At 36.6% G+C, this 18,911-nt stretch overlaps 1 long non-coding RNA gene across 1 annotated transcript; it reads left to right on the top strand.

The window, feature by feature from the left end:
* Positions 1 to 232: 232 nt before the first annotated feature.
* Positions 233 to 15,014, top strand: LOC130682718 (uncharacterized). The gene is made up of 3 exons (XR_008996010.1): positions 233 to 267; positions 13,623 to 13,660; positions 14,929 to 15,014. It is a non-coding gene; the product is annotated as an uncharacterized LOC130682718 (long non-coding RNA).
* The last annotated feature ends 3,897 nt before the right edge of the window (positions 15,015 to 18,911 follow it).

The raw sequence follows: 18,911 nt of genomic DNA, 5'->3' as shown, positions 1-18,911 counted from the left end.
CTAAATACTTTTTTTTGTTGTTAATCATTAGGATGGAATATTTATCTCCCCATTTATTTGAGTAAATGGATATTCAAGGAATAGCGAAAGCTTTCCATTTTTACTTATCTATATCTTTATCATGGTTTTTTTTTTGTTCTGATGAGGGTGTGGAGAGTCATATTTAGACCTGCTTTCTGTCCACTTTTTCCATGAAAACTTTGTTCTTATGTTTCAGGTTTTTAAAAAAATAAACTTAATGACAGTTCCAGGTGTCACATGCTGGATGTAAGTATCATAAAATTTTTGTTGTTGTTGTTTCAAATACTGATTTTAAATTTAAGCGTTATTTTTTATTTGGATATTGTACCCACTACATTGATTTTGCTTGCCCATGCTCTTTGTATTTTTTGAAGTTTTCTCTTTTTAAAACATTTTACTGAGGTAATGACTGACATACAAAAAGCTACATGTACTGAACATATAGAACTTGAAAAGTGTGCAGATAAGTATCTGTCCATGAAAACACCACCATAATTTATGCTCTGAACATATCACCTCCAAAAGTGATGTATTTTGTACAGCCTTTGTATGTTCTTTGGTTTTTAACTTTTCTCAGTTACTTTATTTTAAATGATGGCATGGAGTGTTTTTTTTGTTTTGTTTTGTTTTGTTTTGTTTTTTAGCATTATCTGAGATGTGTAGAAAAAACTAGCATAGTTCCCGTAACATGGGCAAACCACAAAGGAGGGAGGGATAAGGTGGGAGCAGTTTGACAGCTGTAGAGGAAAAAAACCCCTCATTTTACACAGAAGGAAGTCCATAGGTGGATTGTGAATAAAGTTGGAACGTCTAGAAGTAACAGTATAGAAGCACATTATTGAGAAATTCCAAAATGGATTGCCAGAAGAATCAGGTAAAATATTTAAGCTTTTAAAAATGAATACATCTGGAGACAAGAAGGTCAGCATACTGCTATTTTTTATTAAAAGTCATGTAAATAATCTGACTTAAAGTATATAAATGTTTTACTTTGATTAACATAAATTTAAAGCAAACAAAAGAAAAATAAGTTTATACATTGATAATAAAACCATCATAATGGCAACCTCTTTAAGACTGAAAGGCAAAATCTGTTAAAAATGTTAGCCTTTGAGACAAAGCAGTATGAGAGGAAGGGGCTAGAAAAATTTATATTTTCCAACTTCCTACACTATTTGATTTTTTTGCACCATGTACACCATTCCCTTCATAATAAAGATGTTAGATATTTGTCTTTTAAAGGGTTTTTAAAAAAGAAAATATAGGAAATATTTTTAAATGAGGAATTTTGTTGAGCTAGAATAAATAAGCCAATTAGAGACTTGTACTTTATGTTGTGGATGTATGATTAAAATTTATTCATGAGTGGAATTACTTTCAACAAATTAAGGATCTGAATACTTAAAAAAATTTGTCATTAAATAGGAAATATATATCTCATTTGTGTGATATATTGCAACTAAAAATTATAAATAACAGGTACCTTTGTTACATATATACACATACATATAAAATGTGTATACATATATACACATATATATACATAAAATGTGTATACACTCACACACACACACACACATAATACTTATCTTAGTATAAGTAGATTTAAATCTTACCTTAATTCCAGTTAAAACATTATGTGTCTGTCCTTGGGAGCTTGGGATTTTTCATTCACTGTTTAGCTATTATGCTTCAAATAATGTTGAAAGAGGGTTAGAAAGTGAAAAATATCCCGATATTTTGTGGTGTATGTGTTTGAGAATGTTTTTGTTACCTTTATACTTAAGCAAAAGCTTGGCCTTCAGAATCTGCCCCCTTAGCACTCCACTGGGAGGAAGCCAGATAAAGACAGGGTTGATTTCTAGTTGCTAGATCTGTCAGCCATTTGGGGATATTTGGAGAGACGAAGGTCACCTGCATTAAGCTACCTCATTGCTGGGAATATTAGTTTCTTTATTCACAGCACTGGTTGTAACCACCATCTTTTCTGGTGCTACCACAGACCTACATCCTCAGGAAGCGCCCCTGTGCGTCCTGCCTCTGGCCCATTTCTTTAGTTACAGGCCTAAGGATTGTGAGGCTTCAGCTTTCTCAACTTCTTCCTGCCCAGTGGGCAAAGGTCCTCCAAGTGGACTGTTGACCGTGGGTCTCCCATACATGGATCACTGTTCTACACCCAGGAAACCCACAGTAACAGTCCAGTCATTTTGTAGGTAATCCTGCTTCTTAACAGGACCCCCCAAACTTTTTGGTATTTAACATGGTGCATTGCTCAGTATGAGAAAAATTGGTATTTAGAATCCATATAAATATTTGTTCTACCATGCAACATAGGACCTCAGCCACATCCGGAGAACTGTGATGGGGTTGAACATACCATGGTTCTTCGACAGACATACCCTCTTAGGCCGAAGGAGTCCTGGGAGTTTCATGAGCTCCCCTATTAGATGCAGTGGCTCACACATGCATGATGATCAGCTGACTCCAGAGTGCATGGCCCTGTTTCAGTTGTTGGGATGACATTTCTTCCACAAGCATCTTTCCATTTGGCGGCCAGATGGAGAAGAGTGTCTCTCTTTCTTAAAGCCCTCTCTGGATGATTAGCCCCTCTCCCATTCCTCTGAAGTGCTGGGGAAGCTGAAGGGCGCACATGCCTTCCAAGCCTTTCCTTATCATGCTGTCTTTGCTTCCATCTTCCAACCCTTGCCTCACATGCCCAGCATCAGGCAGATGTGTTCATTCTGCTGCCTGCTTATTTTTCCTGAAGTGGTTTGCACAGCAGATGCTCCAGTAAGTGTTTTCACCTTAGTCTTTTTACAATTCTGCTTCAAAATAGCAACTGTACACTGCTGTTGCCCTTCAGATTTTCAAAGAACATTCTTCACAGCTCCCATTCCACCTCGGTGGAAACTGTCCTTTTTTCTCCTGGACACGCGTGCACTTCTCAGGAGCGTATGTCCCATCATGCTTTTCCATTGCTCCTTTCTTCACATGTAGATACCTTTCTCTAGGTCTGATTACTACATACTTTCTTTTCTAATCTCAGACATTTTCTAATTCCTAACTGTTAACAGAACAGTTCTGTCGTTTGTCCTTCTCTTTGTAGTGCTATTCTTAGTCCTGGAGGTGGATCATCCAGCTTTTGAAAATGGTATTACAAGGTCAGATACCATCAAAAAGGAAAACCTCATTACATTAAGTGTGCATCTCTATTAATTCTATTATAGTAATATTAGCAGTAATTGTGGTTTAAATGATCATATGTGTACCTTTTATAAGCCTAATATGTTATTTTAATAATATCAAATCCATTAAGTGTTAAGTTATTGAAATGCACTTGCTCATTCATGCTACCAATATTTTATGAGCACCTAATTCATGCCAGCTTTGTGCTTGGCATGGCGGTGGATACCACCGAGACTTTTCATGTGTTTACATAGCCTAATACCCTGTCCAGCAAAGGAACAATGTTCACTGAATGTGTGTAGAATATTCTTTGGTAACCAAAACAGCTGCTAAATAAGAGCTCTTCTCTTTGTCATTAAAGAATAATAGGCTACAGCTGTGTTTGTCATGACTTCCAGATGCAGACAACCTGAGATCACATTCAGACTGACACTTACCAGCTATAGGCCCATGGGAGAAATTATTTAACATTAAATCTTAGTTTTCTCACCTATTAATTTTTTGGGAAGATCCAACGAGGCAATGTCTGTAAAATCCTTCTGACAGTGCCTGGCATAGAGTGTGCCTGGCATGTGGGCATATGTTTTAGTTCTTGAGCCATTAGTTTTATTATTACTGCCGTGGTGAGTGCAAGATTGGAGGGTCAGGGAAGCCGACTGCTCTAGCATAAAGAAGGGACTATGACACAGGCTTCCCAATATGAAAGTCAAAAAAGATCCTTCTTTACAAGTAGGTGAAGTTCTCAAATTAAAATGTTGAAAAGAGCTGAGGATGTGCTTCTCATGCCAAGTGTGGCTGGTGTTCGAGTTAGGCTGAGATGGGCTTGGTCAGACACCGAGGGTAACCAACCACATACACAAACCCTTTGCACATAGGCTGTTCTGTGCAATGGGACCTGGATTCCAAGATGGTTTATGGAAACCTATGTAATTATGTCTGTGTTGCTGTGTTCAGATTCAGGGCCAGAATACATGCTGGGTTCCAGGTGTACTTTAATTAAAACCATGTTTGACTCATAAAATATTGAGTAGAGAAAGCCAGTAACTACTTCTGCTCTAATGTTAATGGCAGCCGACTCACTCAGCCGGACACAGCAGGTCCTTTTCTTGGGATGTTCTCTTTTCATACACTAAGGGTGGGATTTTCAATAAAATATAGGATTACCAGGTGAACTTCATCTACACAATAAATAATGTTTTTTTGTAGTCCCAAATCAATCTCAAATATTGTATAGAACATACTTATGCTTATATGTTGTTTATTTGAAATTCAAATTTAACTGGGAACCCTATTTTTCAATTTGTTTTGTTTTGTTTGTTGCTGAATCTGGAACCCTAGATGAGGGAGATTCTCCTAGACCATTTACTTTTTTACACTAGAAGAGGCATTAATGAAGTCCCTTTTAAACCATACTTACTAATAGAAAACAAGAATCTGGATCTTTGAAAAAGGCCTCATGAAAACCACTTGGTTCACATGCAAGTTTTATAAAGAAACTTCCTGAAGTGATTCTTGTGCATGCAGACTTTGGAAAATTATCTAGCATGTGAATGAACATAAATATTTTGAAGTTTATTATCTCCATTAACTTTCACTAGAACCCTATGTGATAAATACAAATATAATCTCACTTTACAGATGAGAAAATTGAGGCAGAGATATTTTAAATCACTTGACTTTACTAGGCTGGGATTCAAGCCCAGTTTTAATGATCAGGATATGTGCTTATTCATAAACACCATGCTGTTCTGTCTTCAATTAATGTAATAAGATATAATATCCAAAATTATATTCATAGGCAAGAAATCATGCCTCTTTCTGTTATTTCAAAAAATGCTTGGCTAAATTATCAAAGTTCATTAACCAATAAGAGCTAGATGGCATGATATCCCAAATATTATAATAAACACACTAGAAAATGTTTCAAATTGGTCTTTACTTTATCAAGCAAAGATTTTGTTTGCACAGGTAAATTAAACTTGTAATATATGTCCAAATTAATCTCTACTTGTATTTCCTTTTATATCACCAATTCCCATGGAGAGGGCCCATACTGAGTCTTGTTTGGACCATATCCAATGGGACCACTGTTGCTCCTTCAGAAATGAATAATCACTCAAATACGAAATAGCTCATGTCCCCCACATTTTGGATGTTTCAATGAATCAAGCAATAAATACACAAATCTCAGGGCATGAGCTCTGTGCTCACAGGAATCCTGTATGTTCAAATCTCAGACTAGTTTGCTAATAGTTCTACTGAGGATATATCATTCGTTATTTTGTTCCTCTGTCTTATTTAAAAGCTTCTGTTTCCCCCTTTGGCTTTCATCTTTCTGGCATTTCAGTGCTGGCTTGAGGTGGGCTCTGTATAACGGAAACAGCCTTCATTCTTTTATTGTCAGAGATCTCTACAATTTGAATAGGCAACCCCTCCCTGCTCCAATATTCTTGCTTTGAGAAGTCCCAAAATTTGGTACCCCAGGGCTGTTCCTCATGATTCTTCTTCAAGCTGTGACCTTTAATCAAATGACTTTCTAAAAACCATGCCTATTCTTGGCTTTGGAAATGTGCCAGTCCAAAGACAGGGCAATGTATTATTCCAATCTCATTTTTCTACCCCTCTGTTTTTTCTGGGTTGCCATGTCAGTCACTCACCCTAAAAGGAAAAGAGAATTTTGAATTCTAAAACAATGTCACCTACTGGTACCTGGATCCACTAAGCCAGACCTTTCCATTGCAGTCTTATAGGTAATACTTCCCTGTTCCTGGAAATAAAGTTTACTTCCCTCCAGGCTTTCTCTCCATGTAGGACTCTGCCTGCATCCGTTCAGCTGCCTTGAAATTCGAGACCCTAAATAAGTCTGCCCCAAATCCTAAAATGAAATCTTCTTCCTGCCCAGATGAGATTCTATCTTTAATTTCTTCCACTCCATGAGATTGTGTCTACAAGAAAGGCAGTTGAAATAGCAGTTTGAATACTAGAAGAAACTTCCCTAGCCTCAAAACAAACGTTGCATCCTCATCAGAGCAAAATCCTTTTAGGGAAATGTAAGCTATTTTCCATAGCATTTCCCAGAATGCTATGTCAGCAGATTGAGATGCTATTATCAGTTATTCAGGTAGAGATTAGCCTCCCAATTCTCAGTCCAGTGCATATTTTTCTTAATCTGCTGAGCCATGCAAGACTGCATTTGGTTGGGGAGATATGATATTACAACTGAAGCTGAAAATACAATTAATTATAATATTATGGCCTATTATATCTTAATGTTATTAATAGTCCATATGGAATTGGGGCTTTATGAAAAACTATTGCAGAATTATGAAGAATTTCTGTATTTGTTTATAAAAAATGATAGATGAAACACTCATATTAGCTTTGAGTCTCTCCTGAATCTCCATATGATATCTGTAAAGGAATTTTTTAAAGTCATAAACTCATAAAGGAAAGGGAAAGGAATGAATAACATTTTAGAAGCTAAGACAAAAGAGTGAGTTATCCCATATAGAACCCATGTGGAAAAAGCTTAAAAATCACCAAAAGAACTCCAGAAATTGTTAACAATAGGTCCCCTGGAAGTCAAAGTGCAGATGGGGCTAAAATCAGGGTCCCCTTCTGGAGCAAAGCTAAAAGGAAAACAAGATATTAGAGCAGGTGATGGAAGTTGGCTATTATAAATATGGGTCCTCTAAAAAAAGGTTAAACAGACCATTCCCAACTCTGTACAGCATTGGAACTGCCCCTTCCTCATCCTCAAACAAGAGTATGACTATAGAAAGTACAGGTGGCTACAAATACCTGTACATGAAATGAGGGAATTAAGTGGATATACTTGAAATTGTGAGACACCCAGCCCTCTGCTCCTCAGGTCCATACTACAGCTTCCTGGCAGGATTTGGAAAGGTCCTCCTGAGGAATGTTCGTAGCCCAGAAAAAAACACCCATGGAAAACGCTATCAGAAAGGTCTCAACAGCCCAAAGAGACAATTTTTTTTTTGGAGAAACTCCTATCTCAATCCATATTTATAGCACTTTAATGAGCTTTCTAGATTAAAAGCGAAACAGCCAGGAATCCACAGCAAACAAGGAAAACTTCTAACGTGAAATTTGAAGGTCAAAACAGTCAAAGAGGAGAGAGAAATTGGAGGAAACAATGAAGGGGGAAGAAAATTTCACAATTTACTCTAGGTAAATAATCATATACATTTATAACATATCTATATGCCTATATATAATACAAATATACAAATCTGAACATATGAAATGCTTTTATAAAAGAGAAGACTGACAAATGGAAAATCACTATGAAGAATTTAGAGTTCAAATTTAGAGTTTACACATTACAGGGCCTTTGAATAAGCACAGTTCAACTTCTCCTAATCATTGCTTGAGATCAGGAGATCAGCAGAGTTCATTTCCTCCTTTTGGGTCCTTCATTTGTAACATGGGGTAGTGATATTACCTCTTATCATTGTTTTGTTTTGTGGAGTAAATGAACAATGAATATAAAATTCTGAGTATGGCCTTTGTCACATATGAGATTGTATTGACAGATATTATGATGATGATTAGCATTAGTTTGTTCCATAGCAAAAGTAAAATGCATCGTTGTATCACTACAAGTATAAAAATCCATGTTTTCTCCACATACATGTACATTTCTGACCACAAATGAGAAATCATGGACTCCCCTAGAAGAATGGAGTGTGGGGGCTCTGAGACCAGGAGAAATCTTGCTCACTGCCTTCTCTCTATTGCTCCATGGGTGGTGTTGGGCTGAATTATAAATCTTCAGAGCAGGAATGACTGGACAACAGCAGGAATGAAGGACTGAGGACTAAAGAACAAACAAATGCAGGAGGACTCCACAGTGATGCAGAGAGCCCCCGTTTGTCCCCACTGACCCTGCTTTCACTCTGAACTCATCTTCAGAGCATAGCAGACTTGCAGGAGTGTGTGTCCATGAGATATTCGGCCCCTCACTGGGGTTTTCTATCCCACCTGACTCTCCCAGATGTTTTGCAGCATAGTTGCAGGTAAACAGAATGAGACAATAAGGATGAAGCATGCCAAACCTGATCAGTATTGAGGACAACAAAACACCCAAGAAGCAAAACTCAAAAGAAGCGTTCCAGTGCAGCAATCAGAAATTACCACCTAGAGCACAGCTGCAGCTACAGCCAAATGAATTCTCCTTGAGTTGTGGTGATTTTTTTCCCTGCTGGCATTGTTACAGGGTTTGGCTGACCCTGTGCTTATTCCATGCTGTTCCAGTGCATTAGCCCGCTGCTCCTGGCTCCTGCACGCCAGAGGTAGCAGCCTTTGAGAAGTAAAGCTACTCGACACAATTTGATAAAACAAAGCCAACTGTTCCCTTTCTCAGTGTTTCAGGACGTGAATCAGGAAGGTTCTAAACAAACTGATCTGTTCTAGAATGTGGTCCCTTTCCTACTCTTTCTGTCTGTATCTTAAAGATTGATGTGTATACATCACTCAGAAGCATTCAAGGAAGTATGCTTATGTCATCAAAATATATTTATATCCATTCAAACACAGGAAAACATCCATGTTACAGAATATGGTTAAAATAGATGCAAGTTCTGTTGCAGACTAAGAAATAGAATTAGTAGGCAGCTGTTTAACATTTCAAAGGGTTTTTTTCCCCCCTAAATAGGTGTGTCCACACTAAGATTTGCTGTTTTGTTAAGTGATAAGCTTTCCATCAGTACAGGTAAAGGCAGAGATATTATGGAGGAAAATGGTGCAATTAGAAGAGAGTTTAGACACTATATATTTTTTCCCATTCTAAGGGTTTCTTGTTGTGTAAATAAATCCCAATTTGAGAAATAAAAGGTACATTGGCATTTCAAATGTGATTAATACTCATGTAAATCACCACACTGAGTACTTTCATAATTTGTTTTCAAGGTGAATTATATTGTTAAGCTTACATCTTCCACTGCTCCAAGCAAATGTAATGCTACGCTTCCTGAATGCCAAAGAAGAAAAAACACTGAGCTTTATTCCCTCTAGATTGCTCACTCATTCTTCCCAAGGCACTGATTTAATCCTGTATATTTCCCAAAATTAAAGTAATGGTTCCAAACTCCTTTGCCATGGAGACTTTTCAGCATTTGATCGTGTCTTCTTACCCAGCCACGTGTGCCCACCTTCCTCAGTCCCCCTCAACTATCTTTTTATCTTGTCTTGCCTCTGTGTGTTTTAACTGAGCTAGGTATTTTATATAATGATAATACAAAGCCTTACAAAATACACATTTTAATCTTAAATTTCAATTCAGATTTGCCCAGATTTTTGTAGGTACTATAGCTGTGTCTATCTGACCGTTTATAGTTTGTAAGCGATTTTAGATTTTTCCACTTTTATGGAGTTAGCACATAGAGTGAGGATATTAAAAGTAAAAGAAAAATGACTATAGGAAAATCACAGTTATTGGTAAATATTTAAAATAATAGATGCTCATTTGGAAATGAGGAAGAAAACCACAGATGAACTTAAAGGCTATTAGTGATCTGGTCTCAAATGATGTCACCCACAGGCACGTGGCAGCCCTTAATGATAAAGCCTTAAAAGCTCTCTGCTAAGCATTTACCTGTCACATAACATCCCAGAACCAAGGCAGTCAAGGTTTTCTATTAATGGACAAGGGCAATTCAGTGTTAAGATAATGTTAGAACTGTTGAGGCTAATGTAGTATTTTCAGGAATAAACCTGAAAAAGCCTTGGTTATATATCTTTGCATTGCTCCAGGGACTACACAGAGAGAGAAAAACAGCCAGGCCACAGGCCCAGACACAATCTACAGTGGTGCCCATTAACTCTTGGAGAGAATACAGACATGCCACCTAATGATAGCAATTTCCAGTCAATCTAGCAAAAGATGTGACCTGTTCTGGGTTTCCTGGAGGTTATAAGAACATTGACTAATTTATTGAGCCACTATAATAAGATAACCAGATGGAGAAGCTAATGGGCTGAAACAACGACAGTTAAACACAATTTGCTAACACTGGTATAGAGGAGAGTGGAGTGCATTATAGGCCAGTACTTACCTTTTAATTAAAATAATACTGTTTTCAGCAGTGTTTTAATACTGTAGTCAGGCAGCATGGATTCAGACTACCAGCCTTATTTTCATTTTCTTTTTTAGTTTCTTTTGGGATGACTGCTCGAACAAAGTCAGATAACCTGAATATCACACTATTTTAATTCAGCTGTTTAAAATCTATTTATTGCTTGTTTGACCCTACCATGTTAATATTTAAAAGAATAAGGGGCAGTATAGCACTATTCACAAAAATCAAAAACCTCAGAATTGAAAATAAAATCTTTAAGTATCATTCAAGTACAAAGATCTTTAAGTATCATTCAGTACGATCTCTACATCCAATCTTTGAATACCTTCTAAGAGTTATCCTATAAATAAGTGAAATTTAAAATATCTCCTTCAGGTAACTGCTTTTAAGTACTTCTCAGTTGTTTATTATAAGACATGAAGACACTCCTTCAAGAAAATCCATTCCCATCGCCTGACGCTTTTATACACTCAGTTCTATGATGAGTATTACAAAGTCTTGAAAATGTTCTTATCATCTTATGCTCAGCCTGATCAAATACTACTGACCACATGTGTCTTTGGGATTCTCTTATACCACAAAGCCTTAAAGGTACCTTTATATATATCTCTCCCTTAATATCATTTTTCTTTAATCTTTACAGATGATCTTGTTTTGAACTTTTAATTTGAACAAATGAAATGGTATCCCAATTTGGCTGATTTATTCCATCTACCATCATTTTTGCTGGGTCCACACCATTCGCACTTATTTACAACTCATTCTCTCTCTCTGCCCCTGCTTGTAACTATTTTTTCTTCTCCTTCAATTATCTCTTCATGTCTCCCTGGTCCCATCTTTCTGTCTTCTTTTCATCTTTCTTTTTATTTCTAGGCTTCTGAGTTAACCGTTTGCTCACTCATTCCAGTACTTCCAAATGTTCTGAGTCATCACACTGATTTTAACCTTGCAGGCTTTAAGCTTTGAAAGACACACACACTAGCAAAACCAGTGACAATAAATACACACACGCATGCATGCATGCAAATAAAAAACCTGGATCCCTGTTTTTTTCTCCTTCACAGAAGTAGATAGAAAGTTGTAATAGCCAATTTGGATTAACTGAAAGTTTGGCCCACTAAGCAGTATCTGTAAGAATAAAATTACAGATGAAGAAAAGTGCTTTTAGAGGCTTCTTTTAAATTGGCTATCTTCTTTGTTCACTCAGCCAGTATGGGAGATAATATTTCACTTCAGGTAGTTTAAATAACAAAAGTATATCCAGCTCTAGGGTGTGGTCTATGCTTCCACTACTGTACTGATTTTCCCTCCACAACATCTTTGTAAGGAATCTGCCTCAAGTCACTTTGCATCACTGGAGATTTTTAAACCTGAGTTGAAGTCCCCTCCACTCTTAGTTCTGCTGGCCATTTGTAACTCCCTGACTTTGAAGAAGGTACTCATCCTCTCTGTGACTAGGTTTCTCCATCTATAAATGGAAAAAACCAAGAGTGCTTACCTCATAGGCTTTCTGAATAAGATTTATGAGCAGAATAGGTCATTGGAACCAACATTTCTTACGAGGAAACTATAAAGGCTATACAAAGTATTTTAAAAATCTACATGAGGGTGCCAGAAAACCAACAAGTTGGTGAATTATCTTTGAATGGAGATTCAGGAGTGGCAGACAGAAGTGCAGGGAATTGATCCCATTGGTCTGCCTCCTCCCTTTGGAGGCATTTGCTGATATCAAGGAAGATGCTCTCAACATTTTGTCACTAATACTGTGGTTTTTGCCTTTTTCAGAATTCATACAGTATACATTTTCATACCTAGATCACTCATTTCTTTACATTGCTGGGTAATATTCCACTGTAGGGATGTACCACCATTTGTTTACCCATTTATTCTTTAAAGGGCATCTGGGTTGATTTCAGTTCTTGGTGATTATGAATGAAGTTGCTATAAACACTCACATGCAGGTTTTTATGAGGAGATGCATTTTCAAATCAGGTAAGTACCTAGGAGCATATTTGCCAGATTGTCTGATATAACTTCCTTTTCCTTTACCTTTGTTAGAAACTGTCAAATTCTCTTCCAAAGTACCTGTACCATTTTGCACTCCTACTGGCAATCAGTAAGAATTTATATGTACCCTTGCCAAAAAAGGTCTTACCAGATTTTTAGATTTTAGCCATTCTAATCAATATAAATGGCCACCCATTCTTGTGTTAACTCTCAATTGCCTGATAAATACAATGTGGAGCGTTTTTTCCATATGCTTATATGTTCTCTGATGGGGTGTCTGTGGAGAATTTTTGTCCCTTTTTTAGTTGAATTATTCATTTTCTTATCATTTGGTTTTAAGAGATTTTGGATATTTTGGATGCAAGTTGTTTATCAGCTGTGTGTTTTGCAAATATGTTTTCCCTTATGTCACTTGTCTTTTCATATTCTTAGACATGTCTTTGCAGAACAGAAGTTTTTAATTTTAACAGAGTCTAACTAATCGATTTTTTCTTTTATGGATCATGGTTAGTGTTTCATCTAAACTCATTGCCAAACCCAAGTTCACCTAGGCTTTCCTCTATAATTTCTTCTAGAAGTTTATGGTTTTGCAGGTTACCTTTAGATCTATAAACCAGTTTCAGTTAATTTTTGTACAAACTGTAAGATTGGCTTAAAAAAAAATAGCAAGCCAATCACACTTATTTTAAAAGTAAATTTCCAATAATTTTATTCCTGTCACCATTCTGAGGTCATGTTTCACTTACTAGAAAAGCCCCAAAAGAGAGTAATTTATTACGTTTGGGTTAAAATGCTTATACTATAAAAAGAGATCCCTCCTTTCCCCAATTTTGCATTTCTTGGTAAAGATAAGGAAGTTCAAGATTTAAAAGAAACATTTAATTAATTAAATTGTCTTTTGTCTAAATTACTCTAAGAAGCATTTTATGATTATTAAACACTAAACCTGGGAATTGCTTATTAACAAGTTTGTTTTGAAAGACTAATGTACTGAGGTAAGTACCCAAGTTCATATCAGACTGGGTGAAACAAATACAACTCTGTGTTCTCAATTTTGAGTTTCTCCTTGTACTGGAAAGACTACTGGTTCTTGTTTTAAGAACTGTTTGACCAGAGATTAACAAGAATGTTTAAAAAAGATTAAGTTAATCAAAAGTATTGCAATGAAAACAGACTATTTCTGTCTATACTTATACATTTACCAAAGTAAATAAGTAAGGCTCTGATGAACAAATTTTTATTTGCCAAGGTTTTGGTTGTTTCTAACAATCGTTTAGAAGGTTAGGATGAAATTGTCTTCTGTTACAGAAGGGCCAGGCTTGGAATGAGACTTCCTGTTTAAAATGGTATGTAACCTGAACTCTTACTGTCTACTCGCTTAATTTCTCATTAAATTACTCATGGAGAGGGCCAAAGGAGCCATAGCAACCTCAAGAATGAAGACCAGCAGGCATCCCAATGTCACCTTCTAGGAGGAAAGTAGCAGGAAGTACACAACTGATGGAATTGTATTAGGATTGTACTTATGAAAATGACGCATATTGAATCTCTTCATGAAATAAGGTAGCAGGCATTTGTCATCTCTCCCACCATCTGCTGTCAGTCTCAGAGATACAGGACGTCTGTAATCCAAAAACAAAACAAAACAAAACAAGCTAGGCAGCTGTTTCTCTGTTGTTGTTTTTAATTTTATTGCCCAGATGTTTTGTGATGAAGGGTTCAGAATACTATTTCTACACATAGGGTCTTAATCCCGCTTTCTCTTGTCTACCTATAAATCAGTAGGAACCTCAAATTCCAGAAAACATTGGGTAGGATATGACTTAGATGAAGTTGGGAGCAGGACTGTGGCAGGATGAGAATAAAATACATTTTTAGCATCATTTGGAACTTGTTAGAAATGTAAATCTTTAGGCTCCTTACAGACTTTCTGAATAAGAAAATCTAGGGCTAAAACCTAGTATTCACTGTATTACTAAATCCTCAAGGGGATTCTGACACGTATATATGTGCTGTGTGTAGTCAGCCATACTAATTAAAACAACATGGAAATGGCACTGGAGCAGAAAGACATTCATAGAAAGACAGAGGAACTCCAGAAGAGATTTAAAAATATTGACAAGGTGAAGTTGGAGCCTTACCTAAAACTGTATTGAAAAGTTAGCTCAAAATAGATCAAAGCCTAAACTTAAGAACTAATACTCTAAAACTCTTAAAAGTGAATGTAGGGGAAAATCATGACATTGGATCTGGCAATGATTTCTCAGATACTACACCAAAGCACAGTGTGATGGTTAATTTTATATGTCAACTTACTGCTCTAAGAGATGCCTAGATAGTTGGCAAAACTTTATTTCTGGGTATGTCTGTGAGAATGTTTCCAGAAAAGACTAGTATTTGATTCAGTAGACTGAGCAAAGAGATCCACCTCCCTCAACTGGGTGGGGATCATCAGTTCCACCGGGAACACAAATGGAGCAAAAATGGTGAAGGAAGGGCAAACTCTCTCCTCTTGTGCTGGAAAGTCCATATTTTCCTGTCTTCTGACATTGGAATTCCTGAGTCTAAGGACTTTAGACTCTGTGACCTACACCAGGGACCTTCTGTATTGCAGGTCTTGGGACTAGGACTGAATCATAACACTGGCTTCCCTGGTTCTCCAGCTTGCAACGCATAGTTGTGGGACTTCTCAACCTTCAAAACCAAGTGAGCCAATCCTAATAATAAGTCTCCTCTTAAGTATCTATCTATCTATCTATCTATCTATCTATCTATCTATCTATCTACTATCTATCTATCATCATCATCATCTATCTAACTCTATCTATCTATCTATATCTATCATCTATTTATCAAATATCCATCTATCTATTCATTGGTTTTGCTTCTCTGAAGAACCCTAACTAATACACACAGGCAACAATAAAAACAGAATTGATAAATTGAACTACATCATAATTTAAAAGTCGGCATCAAAGGACACTGTGATATAATAAGTCATAATAAATGCATATTTGGTCATTCCATGCTTGGGAAACCAGAAAGCTTCCATGTGCCACTGAGCCAGTACACAAGCTCCACAAGGACAGAGGCTTCTTTATTTGGAACCTTGCCTTATGTATCTCTTCATCTGGATGGTGACTTCTGTCCTTTATGGTATACTTGATTAAACTTCTCTGTGAGCCACTCTATAATTAAATCTAAGGAGGAGGTCATTGGAATCTCCAATCTGTAGCTGGTTGATCAGAAGCACAGGTAACTGCTTGCGACTGGCATCTGAGTTGGGGGTGGAGAGAAGCCTTGTAGGTGGAGCCCTTAACCTGGGAATCTGGTGCTTTCCCCAGGCAGATAGCATCAGAGCTGAGTTGAAATCTCAGATACACTGCTGGCATTTGAGAATTGTTTGGTGTTGTGCATGAGAAGACCCCCTACCCCCCGACACACACACACACTGGAATCAGATGTGGGAACCTGAAAAGAGCTGTATTTGGCTGTGTAAATAAAAACACAGACACAATAAACAGAGTGAAAAGGTAACCCATAGAATGGGAGAAATTGTTTGCAAATTGTATGTCTGATAAAGGATTTTATCCAGAATATATAACTCCTACCAGTCAACAAAAACAAAAACAAAACCAATCAGATTTTTAAAAATGGTCAAAGGACTAGAATAAACATTTCTCCAAAGATGATATACAAATGACCAATCACCACAAGAAAAGTTGCTCAATATCACTAGTCATTAAGGAAATGCAAGTCAAAACTACAATGAAATACTACCTCACACTGATTAAGATGGCTATTTAAAAAAGAACAAAACAGAAAATAACAGATGTTAGTGTAGAGAAATTGGAATTCTTGTGTACTGTTGGTGGGAATGTAAACTGATATGGAAAACAGCTTGGTGGTCTCTCAAAAAATTAAAAAATAGCATCCAGTAATTATACTTCTGGGTATACACCTTAAAGAACTGACAGAATTTCAAAGAGATATTTGTACATACCTGTTTATAACAGCACTATTCACAATAGGTGGAAGCAACCCAAGTGTACATTGACAGATGAACGGATAAGCAAAATGTGGCACATACATACAGTGGAATATTATTCAGCCTTAAAAAGGAAGGAAAGTCTGTCATATGCTACAGAGTTGCTGAACCTTAAGGACATTATGCTAAGTGAAATAGGCCAATCACTAAAAGACAAGCACTATGATTTCATTTACGATATATTTTGAGTAGTCAAAGTAATAGTGATAGAAACTAGAATTATGGTTACCTGGAGTGGAAGAGGGAGAAAATGAGGAGTTATTGTTGAATGAGTTTTAAGTTTCAGTTTTACAAGGTGAAAGAGTTATGGAGATGGATGGTGGTGATGATTGTACAACATTATGAATATACTAATATCACTGAACTGTATACTTAAAAAGGGTTAAGATGGTAAATGTTATGTGCATTGTACCACAACTTTTAAAATATTGATAAAATTAGAACACAGTAAAGGTGGTAGTTGGCATCACTAACAATTATCATATGTTAATTGAAAAAATTGACTCTCCATTTGTGAAAACAAGGTAATATCTCTAATTTGATCTACCCCCACAAAGAATTCTAGACACATAACAATGAAAGGTGAGAAGAAATGAAACTAAACATGTTAGTAGAAAAGCTTATGAATATTTATATAAGCTTCAAGTGAGGTAGGTTATTTAAAATCTGACAGTAGAAGAAACTACAAAGGAAAAAGGAAATATGTCTGAGTAGACAAGTTACATTAAAAGAAATAAGGAAAGAGAACTGCCTTCCTGGCAGAGGTCTGGATAGCTTGGTGTGGGTGCTCCTCCAAGATGCTCAGGTACCACTCCATGATGTACAGCAAGCTTTCTAAGGGATCACAGTCCCTATTCCATGAAACACCTTCTCTAAGCTTCTAAGACCTGAAAACTCAAACCTATTCCTTTTATTCCTTCAAACCTATGGGTTTAAAACTACTTCCTACAATTATTAACTTTTCTAATTCACTATCCCTTTTTCCTTTTTTAAATTTCTTCAAACTCTGCTTTACCAATTCCTTACATTACCTATTAAAATACCTGATAAAGTTTTTTTTCCCCATGGACATTTTAAATAATTTTTATATTTATTTAAAAATTTTAAAATACAGTCTTATATTTATGAAACATTTCATAATAATTCTATATTCTATATTATAAATTAAATAATAAATATTATGTCCATTAAATCTCAAAACTGTATGAAGGGAACAGATAAAGATTTGTTATACAAGAAAAAAAGTCCTTTTGCAGTTGCCAGGTCTCATGCTTGGAACAAATTCCACAAATCCTATTGCATGAGTTAAGGAGTAAGTTTTGTTCAGAAATCATATAAACCTGGGGTCACCAAGAATAGAAGGAATAGCTTCACAAAGCCCTCATTTTGTACAGAGAGAAGCATGCAGGGCCAGAGCATTCTGCAGGACATGCAGTCTGGGTTTGAAATTCAGGGCAAATTGGCACATCCCTATTTCTGTTCCTTTGTAGGACAAGCAAAGAAACAACTGAGTCACTGGAGGATATGCAGATTTCGGGGATGACAGGGAGATGGGTCTAGAAAGCTGCTCCATAGGAATCATCTAACAAAGCCACTTCCCCAGCACCTGGAGACTCTGGGATCCTTGAGAGTTGTAGACCCTCCTTATGGGAGGAAGAACTGCGAGAAGCTGGATTCAGACCCAACTCAAGGAAGAGTTCTAAGAGTCTAGTCCAAGCTGCCCCGTTATCCAGAATGAATGTATTTGTTGAGCCATAGCTCCTTAATCTGTTCTACATTTTTTCAACATAGAACTTTTTTTCCTTGTTAACATGCTATATAATTTGCTTACTTATCATGTCTGTTGTTTTTTTTTTTTTTTGGTCTGCACTAGAATGTAAAGTACATGAGAGCACAACTTTTGGTTTGTTCAGGGGTATTTCCCAGTGTCTAGATCCAGTTTGCATTCTAGTAGGTATCCAGTAAATACTGAATAAATGAATGAATGAAGACCAAGATTTTCTCTCCCAAGTCTTGCTACCTTTCATCATTTTTCTTTTCCACTTGTTTTCTTATCTACACCATGAGCTGAGGTCCTCAGCTCTAGGAAGTATTTTCAAGCTCTGTTCTCTAAATCAGGGTTCAGCTTTTTCTATCAAGCACCAGGGTCTTTTCTAAACTTAGGAATATTTTCTTCAAATTCACTTGTTTCTCTTTTGAATTCATTTAAGGAAAAGGAATGAGTCAATTTAAAGAAATAAAATGACAAGTTGATAGTATGAAGAAATGGGAACAACTTGAATGTGTAATTAGGATGATCCACATTTATAAAACAAAATGAAAGAATTAGACAAGGACCAAAAAAGAAGAATGTTTTCCATGAATCTAAAAATACAGGACTGATGAGGGCACAGGAGTTAGAACTGTGGTGAGGTGGATGACAGTAGTCAGAATTACATGTCTAAATGAAAGATTTTTTAAACCTTTGGAGAAAAAGGCAAAAGGTGACAAAGTTTCTACTGCTGCTACAGGTGTGGGTGCTACCATGAGGAAGGGGTACACATTCCTGA

Source organism: Manis pentadactyla, chromosome 2 (assembly GCF_030020395.1).
Source record: "Manis pentadactyla isolate mManPen7 chromosome 2, mManPen7.hap1, whole genome shotgun sequence".
Classification (NCBI taxonomy): domain Eukaryota; kingdom Metazoa; phylum Chordata; class Mammalia; order Pholidota; family Manidae; genus Manis; species Manis pentadactyla.
This window is presented reverse-complemented; position numbering and strand designations above follow the sequence as displayed.